This window comes from Protomyctophum parallelum (assembly GCF_964188405.1).
Source record: "Protomyctophum parallelum genome assembly, chromosome: 15".
Taxonomy (NCBI): Eukaryota; Metazoa; Chordata; class Actinopteri; order Myctophiformes; family Myctophidae; genus Protomyctophum; species Protomyctophum parallelum.
This window is the reverse complement of record NC_139710.1, coordinates 2,103,998-2,114,756: the sequence shown is the minus strand read 5'-3', so window position 1 is coordinate 2,114,756 and position 10,759 is coordinate 2,103,998. Positions and strand designations below refer to the sequence as shown.

At 43.1% G+C, this 10,759-nt stretch overlaps 1 long non-coding RNA gene across 1 annotated transcript; it reads left to right on the top strand.

Annotated features, from left to right (window-relative positions):
* The first annotated feature begins 79 nt into the window (after positions 1–79).
* On the top strand, positions 80–4,635 carry LOC310872022. Its single transcript, XR_014570333.1, has 3 exons — positions 80–215; positions 1,502–1,616; positions 2,997–4,635. It is a non-coding gene; the product is annotated as an uncharacterized lncRNA (long non-coding RNA).
* The last annotated feature ends 6,124 nt before the right edge of the window (positions 4,636–10,759 follow it).

Genomic DNA, 10,759 nt, shown 5'->3' with positions numbered 1-10,759 from the left:
TTGGCTCTACACTCTACACACACCTCTGACATGTCTGTCTGCCTGTCTGTCTGCATGTCTGCCTGCCTGTCTGTCTGCATGTCTGCCTGCCTGTCTGTCTGTCTGTCCTGGTGAAGGACGAGTCGTCCTCACTGATGTCCCCAGAGCTAGAAGCTGACCAGTGTCCTCAGCCTGCTGTGTGTGAGCCTGTCTGTCAGACACAGCTGTCCTCCATGGTAAATGTCCCCCCTGTGTGTCTGTCCAATATGTCCCCTGTCTGTGAAATCAGCCCTCAACTGCTTCTGACAGAAATACTAGGGGTCGGCCCATGTAAAAAAAAAAAAAAAAAAGGAAGAATCCCACAAAGTAGGGGAGGTGTGTCTGCCCCCCCTGTGTGTCTGCCCCCCCCTGTGTCTGCCCCCCCTGTGTCTGCCCCCCTGTGTCTGCCCCCCCTGTGTGTCTAAAATGAATATCAAATATGTAAATACTGAATCATTACGTTAGACGTTAACGTGCGTTCTGACGGCGCTTTGTGTTGAATCATTACGTTAGACAATTTACAATTTACAATTTAGGCATTTAGCAGCCGCTCTTAATCCAGAGGGACTTACAATAATCAGGAATACATCACAAAAGCATTTATCATAAAACATGCGTAAGCTAAGAAAGTAACAGTGGAATATCTATATTATGAGACTATACATATAAGCTATATATATATATACTACTATGCTATACAGTACATATGTACTATGGCGTGCTATGACTATATACAATGCAATTATAGTGCCGTCTGCATAACATGCTATAAGTCTGTATCAGATGCTATCTAAGTCTACAGAAATGCTATCTAAGGGGGTATCTAAGGGGCTATCTAAGACAACGTGCGTTCTGACGGTGCTTTGTGTTGAATCATTACGTTAGACCACGTGCGTTCTGACGGTGCTTTGTGTTGAATCATTACGTTAGACTTTAACGTGCGTTCTGACGGTGCTTTGTGTTGAATCATTACGTTAGACTTTAACGTGCGTTCTGACGGTGCTTTGTGTTGAATCATTACGTTAGACTTTAACGTGCGTTCTGACGGTGCTTTGTGTTGAATCATTACGTTAGACAACGTGCGTTCTGACGGTGCTTTGTGTTGAATCATTACGTTAGACTTTAACGTGCGTTCTGACGGTGCTTTGTGTTGAATCATTACGTTAGACTTTAACGTGCGTTCTGACGGTGCTTTGTGTTGAATCATTACGTTAGACTTTAACGTGCGTTCTGACGGTGCTTTGTGTTGAATCATTACGTTAGACGACGTGCGTTCTGACGGTGCTTTGTGTTGAATCATTACGTTAGACCACGTGCGTTCTGACGGTGCTTTGTGTTGAATCATTACGTTAGACTTTAACGTGCGTTCTGACGGTGCTTTGTGTTGAAGAATCATTACGTTAGACCACGTGCGTTCTGACGGTGCTTTGTGTTGAATCATTACGTTAGACCACGTGCGTTCTGACGGTGCTTTGTGTTGCAGGATCTCTCCCTGGAGGCCATGACGAACGGACACATGGCTCCAGAGCCCCCCCTAGAGGCCATGTTGAACGGACACACCGCTGCCGAGCTGTCCATGGAGAGCTAAGACGCTCCAGGTGAGAACAGTGGTCGGGGACCCCCCCCCCAGGGGTCCTTGAGGGGGTTCCAGGGGGGCCGGGGACCCCCCCAGGGGTCCTTGAGGGGTTCCAGGGGGGCCGGGACCCCCCCCAGGGGTCCTTGAGGGGGTTCCAGGGGGGCCGGGGACCAGCCAGGGGTCCTTGAGGGGGTTCCAGGGGGGCCGGGACCCCCCCAGGGGTCCTTTAGGGGGTTCCAGGGGGGCCGGGGACCCCCCCCAGGGGTCCTTGAGGGGGTTCCAGCGGGGCCGGGGACCAGCCAGGGGTCCTTGAGGGGGTTCCAGGTGGTCCCCATGCAGCTAAATGATGGAGTGTTGCTAACCAAATGGACCCTTATTAGACCTTTAACTCTTGAGAGAGTAAAATTAAACCAATACACCAACCAGGCCTGGAATTTCATCCTTTTAGGGGCGAGGCCACTTGGCCTTTAGTGTGGTCAACACAAGGCCACTTGGCCTTTAGTGAGTGTGGTCATGCCAGGGCATGAAGGCCATCAATTAAAACAATGATTTTAAGTCCCCGGTCATCATTATTTTAGCTTAAAGTTTAAGGATTACATTGGCGAACAGAAGTAGCTACTGTTGTAAAATATTGTAAACATGTTTTGGGGTCCCAGTCCAGAAATGAAAATCATAATGAAATGGCCTAGGACCCTGTCAGGCTGTCACCCTAGAGGCTAATTCATATAATTCATATATTTAATTTAGGGGTCCTTGAAATTTAAATGGCTGAGGATCATTGCGTTAAACTGTGAGTTAATTCACAGAAAATACAATGACAGCCTGCATAACTTTTGAATAAGGGCTTGGTTTAGAAAAGCCTATATTTTGTGCTAAACTAATATATTGAATAACATGGCATTGTAGAGAGATAAGATAAGATAATGTCTCCATTGTGTGGCTTACCTGGAGACAGTGTGTGCTGTGCATAGGGGAACAATTGTTAAATTATATCCATGGTATTTTTCTGTCGCTATCCATAATGCGACGCAAAAGTACATCTATGTTTGTTTTGGTGGCCTAGATAGATACGGTAGAGGGTACACACTAAACCCAAGCGTTTAGGTTATAAACACATATTTGTAACACTTTTTAAACGTGTCAACACGCCTGGGTTTCCACCCCATGCCTGGGTTTCCACTGGGCTGTTTTCATGGGCTGTATGCCATTAAAAGTAAATCAGGTTTTGAATATTTCACTGTATGTGTAATGAATCTCCAATATATAGACTCACTTTGTGAATTATATTGCAGAAGAAAATGAACTGGATATTAATTTATGTTGAGAAGGACCTGTATAGTGCATATGTTATTCTGACGCTGTCTTGTCTCGTCTTGTCTTGTCTTGTCTCCGCCCCCAACAGATCCCCTCGTCGGTGATTGGATGGAGGATTGAAGACTTCACTGCGAGGCCGACCAACCAGCGGGCTTCACGTTTCATTTTGTTCGGGTTTACAAAAAGAGGGAACTAAACAACCAGGAAATCGAGCGACATCTCCACTTTCAAGTGCCTTTCCTGCATCGAGTTCTCATTTAAAAAAATAAAATACAAAACTAACTAAAAAACGAAAACAGAAACAAAACAAACAAACAAAAACAAACAAACGCCAAAGTCAGCGTGCTACGAGCGACGACGGGATTGGACGCTTTGTCGAAAAAACACCAGCGTTACCGTAGCTCCGCCTCCTAACATCCATTCCCCAAAAGGCGTGTCGTGTCGCGTCGCAGCGCGTAGTGGATCGTGCAACGAAAAAAAAAAAAAAAACGCAGAATATCGACGAGCGCGACTCTAGTTTGTAAACTTTGGACCACGTTTTTGTAGGGATGGGATCGTTTAAAAGCATTTTTTTTTTTCTCTTTGTTCTTTTTCTTCAAATCTCAGAATCCTGGATGTTTGCCCCTTTCTCTCTCTGAAGGGGCGTGGCTTGCAGATTGTACCATAGCAAAACCCCCCCCCCCCCCCCCCCCCCCCCCCCCCCCCGCAGATGTATTTCCAAGGGGGCGGGGTTACAAACAGATTCCAACGTCACAGCAAAAAAAAAAAAAAAAAAAAGTCTCACTTTGAATAGTGAGCTCTGATTGGTCACCCACAACTCTGGGGGTGACCGAGGAGTGCCAGACTAATCTGCCCCAGGGATCGTTTTGTTTTTTCCTGTGGCAGATGTGTCTGGTTTCCAGATGTGTCTGGTTTCCAGATGTGTCCAGGCTTCAACCCCCTCCCCCACCGGGGGGCATGTGTGTACGTGTGCCTGTCACAGTCACTGTCGTCGGTGTGGGCCAATAAGATTGTGACGTTCAGATCTGACGTTGTTAATATCCTATAGGGGAAGCCCAGATATGCGCCGACCTGAAGGGGGGGGGGGGGGGGGGGGTGTTGTAAGAGTTTTAGTTTTCTCCATCTCTCTCCTCTCTCTCCTCTCTCTCTCCCTCTATTCCCCCTCTCTCTCTCTCTCTCTCTCTCTCTCTCTCTCTCTCTCTCTCTCTCTCTCTCTCTACTTTTCAGTGAGCCACAGTCGGCTATTAGACGACCGTCTAAGACCGGGTTATAAGCAAACGGTCTAGGCTCAGCTTGGACGTTGATTAGCTGTTGTTTAAGCCTCTGTGCAGGCATATAGTCCATAGACTCTGTTGTTTAAGCCTCTGTGCAGGCATATAGTCCATAGACTCTGTTGAAAGGACATTGTTTCAACGTCTAATCTTAGCCTAGAGACCGCTAAAGAACTTTCACACTTTCAGACCAGTTTCATGACCCGGTTTTAGGACCGGTTTCAGACCAGTTTAATAACCCGGTTTTAGGCTTTCAGACCAGTTTAATAACCCGGTTTTAGGCTTTCAGACCAGTTTAATGACCCGGTTTTAGGCGGCCGTTTAGACATAATGTTGTAGACTTCCCCCCCCGGAGGAAGTGATGTCATTTGATGTTGATGGTGGTGATGTTGTTGACCATCCACTAGGGGGCGCTGGACTTCATTCACCTTTGGAATAAAGATGTATCACAACGTCCTGCTGACTCCTGCTGTTTGTTTTTTTGTTATGATGTTTTGAGGGGGGGGGGGGGGGGGGGGGTGCGCTAGCTAAGTCATTTGTGATTGATTGATTGATTGATTGATTGATGTATTTATTGACAGTTTTCAGAACGGCTACATTTCACAGACTGTTACTGTTGGACGACACACTGATAGAGCATTACACGGTCCACCATGTTCAATTCATCACAACATTTAGAGACGTACAAATGTACACTTCTAGTGTGTGTGTGTGTGTGTGTGTGTGTGTGTGTGTGTGTGTGTGTGTGTGTGTGTGTGTGTTTGGGGGGGGGGGCGGCTAAGCTAAACAGGCAGAAGTCAATCAAATCAAAACAAAGAAATTGATTTCCATGTCGAATAGCTTTTCTTTCGAGATTTAGAAGTTGGGCATTCTTTTTCAGTTTTGACTGACTGGCTGGCTGACTGACTGATTGGTTGATTGATAATTCAGTTTGTAGAATGGGGTACAGTTCAAACTAAAGTACAGGTCAATAAACGGCTACTGAGGAGTAGATACTGTAGATATTAGGATAAATTTGGAACCAATGAGGACTACCTCGGTTTTATCACTGTTGAGTTTGAGTAAATTGGAGGTGAACCAGGACTTGATTTCCTGCAAACAGGTAAATGGTAAATGGTGCATTTATATAGCGCCTTTATCCAAGGCGCTTTACAGAGATTGCGCATTACATTCACACACACATTCATACACCGATGGCAGCGGAAACCATGCAAGGCACCAACTAGCACATCGGGAGCAATTAGGGGTTCAGTGTCTTGCTCAAGGACACTTCGACAGTAACTCTGGGGGAGCCCGGGTTCGAACTGGCAACCTTACGGTTACCATCCAGGCACTCTACCCCTGAGCCACCGCCGCCCAGGTACGGAGGGAGGAGGGTGGGAAGGTGGAAGAAGGTTTGGAGGAGACGTATAGGGCTGGAACCACTGATATGTGGACTAACTGAATATTCCTAAAATTGCTAGCCTACCACCTTGATATAAAATAAAAAATGTTGTAACTATTCATTGATTCACTCGCATACCAAAATCCATTTGGAAAAAATAAAATAATCACACCTGTGTGAAGTGAGGGGCGCTCACTTCGCATTATCTAACGTTTGGATAGTTGGTGTCAAGGTGACGTATGTTTGCTCAGTAGTTGCTGATGTCTGCTCAGGAGGTTTGCTCAGAATGAGAGGGAACATTGAGCCTGGGTACCCCAAAATAAAAACATTAGAGGGAACATTGGGCCTGGGTACCCCAAAATGAAAACAAAATAGCCCAAAATCCGGCTGTGGTAGAAAGTAACAGTACAGTAAAGAACTTGGGGGTCATTATTATTGATTCTGAATTGAATTTTAATTCACACATTAATCATGTTACAAAGATTGCCTTTTTTCACCTTAGAAATATTGCACGAATCAGAGTTTATTTGTCATTGGACGATGCAAAAACGCTAATCCACGCCTTTGTTTTTTCTCGGCTTGATTACTGCAATGCACTTTTTTCTGGACTGCCTAAGAAAACAACTGACAGATTACAACTTGTCCAAAATGCAGCAGTCAGAGTTTTTACTAAAACTATGATGAGGGAATTAACATCCAGTTTTAGCTTCACTGCACTGGCTTCCGGTTGTTTTTAGGGTCGATTTCTTTTTCTTTTTTACTTGTTTACCGAACACTCATTGGGCTTAAAACGGCCATGCCCACTTGCCCAAATGTGCTTACATCATCAATTTGTATAGCCGTTATTAGCCCAAGGAGTGTTTTTTTTTTTTTTGAAGATTTTTTTTTTGCGGCTTACGCCTTTTTATTGATTTTTTTTAAAGGGACAGATAGTAGGCTGACAGGAAACGGGAGAGAGATGGGGGGATGACATGCGGTAAAGGCCGTGTCGGGTTCGGGAGTCGAACCCGCGGCACACCGCGACTGGATCACCAGTCCGGTGCCCAGACCGTTACGCTACGGCCTGGGCCCAAGGAGTGTTTTTATACAAAACTAATGCTTGGAATGGACTCAGCATCGTGAAAACACCCTAGTTTGACATGTCACATGCTACTTAAAGCAGAAGGAAATGTTGAAATTATTTGCCTTATATTGGATGTCTATGGTGGCCATACTGTACAGGTCATTTTCAACACTTTCCCCTCAGACAATTCCAGGCAACTTTTTGTACTTTATGTTATTCACGACATATATAAGATCCAAAATCAGCTGAGTTTGTTTTTTTTGCAATTAGTTGAAGGTTGACCCCTTTTTTCCCATATAATGCCTGTACTATTGTTTACCGAACACTCATTGGGCTTAAAACGGCCATACCCACTTGCCCAAATGTGCTTACATCATCAATTTGTGATGACAGCATTGGCCATTTTTAGCCCAATGAGTGTTTTTTTGCTAAACTAATGCTTGGAATGGATTCAGCATCATGAAAACCCCCTAGTTTGACACGTCACATGCTACATAAAGCATGATGACATTTTGAATATTTTGCCTTCTATAGGTTGTTAATGGTATGGTCACATATTATGCCAATTATGAAAATTGCTCAACATAATGCAAGTTAGCATCCGGCAGTTTCTACATGCTGGCAACCCATACCCAACATTTATAACATCAGTTTCTACATGCTGGGGACCCCTACTCAACATTTATAACATCAGTTTCTACATGCTGGGGACCCATACCCAACATTTATAACATCAGTTTCTACATGCTGGGGACCCCTACTCAACATTTATAACATCAGTTTCTACATGCTGGGGACCCCTTCTCAACATTTATAACATCAGTTTCTACATGCTGGGGACCCATACTAAACATTTATAACATCAGTTTCTACATGCTGGGGACCCCTACTCAACATTTATAACATCAGTTTCTACATGCTGGGGACCCATACTCAACATTTATAACATCAGTTTCTACATGCTGGGGACCCCTACTCAACATTAATAACATCAGTTTCTACATGCTGGGGACCCCTACTCAACATTTATATCAGTTTCTACATGCTGGGGACCCATAATCAACATTTATAACATCAGTTTCTACATGCTGGGGACCCCTACTCAACATTTATAACATCAGTTTCTACATGCTGGGGACCAATACTAAACATTTATAACATCAGTTTCTACATGTTGGGGACCAATACTAAACATTTATAACATCAGTTTCTACATGCTGGGGACCCCTACTCAACATTTATAACATCAGTTTCTACATGCTGGGGACCCCTACTCAACATTTATAACATCAGTTTCTACATGCTGGGGACCCCTACTCAACATTAATAACATCAGTTTCTACATGCTGGGGACCCCTACTCAACATTTATAACATCAGTTTCTACATGCTGGCGACCCCTACTCAACATTTATAACATCAGTTTCTACATGCTGGGGACCCCTATACTCAACATTTATAACATCAGTTTCTACATGCTGGGGACCCCTACTCAACATTTATAACATCAGTTTCTACATGCTGGCGACCCCTACTCAACATTTATAACATCAGTTTCTACATGCTGGGGACCCCTACTCAACATTTATAACATCAGTTTCTACATGCTGGGGACCCATACTCAACATTTATAACATCAGTTTCTACATGCTGGGGACCCCTACTCAACATTTATAACATCAGTTTCTACATGCTGGGGACCCCTACTCAACATTTATAACATCCGTTTCTACATGCTGGGGACCCCTACTCAACATTTATAACATCAGTTTCTACATGCTGGGGACCCCTACTCAACATTTATAACATCAGTTTCTATATGCTGGGGACCCCTACTAAACATTTATAACATCAGTTTCTACATGCTGGGGACCTCTACTCAACATTTATAACATAAAACCTTGGTGTACTCGACATGTCGGGGTTCACAATGGGGCTCTATTTGGACTATTTGCCCAAAACATTGTGTTTATTGTCATGATTTGTCACGACAAGAGTTGTCTTTGTCCGCGGCGTAAACGTCTTTGAATAAATACTTTCTGAAAAGTCTATGAGGAAATTAACGGGAATTTAATTTACGGGTCTCTCGAAGGGGCGGGCTGCGACGCTCTATAGTCTACAGGTCTACAGGGAAAGGCTTTACCGAATAAGGGCTTGTTAATAATAATTATATTTATTATAAATATTTTGCTGCTATTCTGAGTAATTTGCAGTCAAAACGATCTGTACCTGCAGGTATAGTAGTAAAACATGTCTGGCCTTCTTTGGCCCCCTGGTGGTCGTGGAACGACCTACGGTCCAGACTAAAATTGACTTTGAAAGTTCCCTTGAGAAGTTTCAAAAGGATCATCTCAGATGCTCAGTCCAACATCTGCACATGTTTAGATATGTAGCCTAAATGTAGCCTATATATTTACGGTTCAGGTTTTGTATATTGTGTATTTTGCCCTGCTACTAAAAAAATAGGACTTTGGTGATCATAATAGGTATCAAGGAATCATCATCATTTTTCGACCGCGGTCGAGATCATGGATTTCACAACGCCACGCCAGACTTCCCGGTCCTTCATTGCCATACCCGGTTCCTGCTTACTGACGCATGTGTCCCTATAGCGATGACATCAGGGAACGATGGTCTGCTTTCAGTGCTTTGAGGCAGGACTCCAGAGAAGAAGGGAAGATATAACCTCATTGTCAGCTCTGTAGCAGTGGCCGGCAAACTGTGTTCTTCTGGATCGGACCAGTGAAGAAACACGGGGAAGGTTGCCATATTAGATCAGTCGATGGGTGGCTCTTCCAAGAGAGATTTTGCGCTCTCATTAGAAGGCGGGTGTAAGTGCCATCCAACCGTTTCTCTAGTTTCTCGGAGCCATAGCGTAGAATCGGCTCAACGGTCGTCCTAAATATTTTTACTTTTAACATCTTACTAAGCCGGGGTGACCAGGTCTTGTTCTGTTCTTTAACTATATTATCACTATATATCAGGAATTATTCTGATTCCTTGATACCTATTCTGATTCCTGATTTATGATTTGATAGGAAAGGTGTGAGACGTACGAAACATTTAGAGACGTACGTCTCTAAATGTTTTGATGAATTGAACATGGTGGACCCTCTTGTAAACAAGTGTAATGCTTAATTGGGTCGTCCACTCACAGTTAACAGTCTTTGTATTGAGTTTGTGCTTGAAATGTACTGTAATTCTGCAAACTGTTAAAATATAAATATAAATATTTCAATCAATAAATCAATCATTCAATGCATGGCATTGCAGGCTGACCAGGCCACACCTTTCCTATCAAATCATAAATCAGGAATCAGAATAGGTATCAAGGAATCAGAATAATTCCTGATAAATGCATTAATCCTTGAAGTAAATGGCTTCTTAGAATCTTTAGATTAGACTTGTGTGCCAACACTGGCACCATTATTTCATTTTCATTTCATTTTTATCTCGCACATAGTGTATCACAATACAGTAGCCTACAAATCATAATAGATAACAAATTAATCTGTCTTTCATAATTAATTTGTCTTTCATACCTATCTGACGAAAAGGACATTCTTATATTCTTATACCTGCCCCCTTTTCACTCATAAGTTACTTTTTACTTTAATGATTGGCTCATACACACATCTAAACAAAACAAAAAAACAAACAAAAACTAAATAAAACAACAAAAAACAAAAGAGTAAAACAAAACAAGCAAGAAGTTGAGCAATGACACGTGCAAGAAATGATAACCTATTCGTCGGCTTCATATTGCCTAAATATTAGATTTTTGTAATTTATTTTAAATTGGCAAATATTTGTACAACCCTTTAAATTGTCACCCAGAGAATTCCACGTTCGGATTCCTGTCGTGGTCCGTGCAAATTTATGTTTAAAATCAAATTTCCTCTATACTATCCCCACTTTCTGAACTTGGTTCGAATAGCTGTTGTAAATGAACTGGTAATGTTTCTTTTGTTTTGTAAACAAAAGTAAATATCATACAATGTATACATAACAAAATCAAGAGTAGGCTACTGTATGTGTGTGTGTGTGTGTGTGTGTGTGTGTGTGTGTGTGTGTGTGTGTGTGTGTGTGTGTGTGTGTGTGTGTGTGTGTGTGTGTGCGGCTGTGACAGCAGTA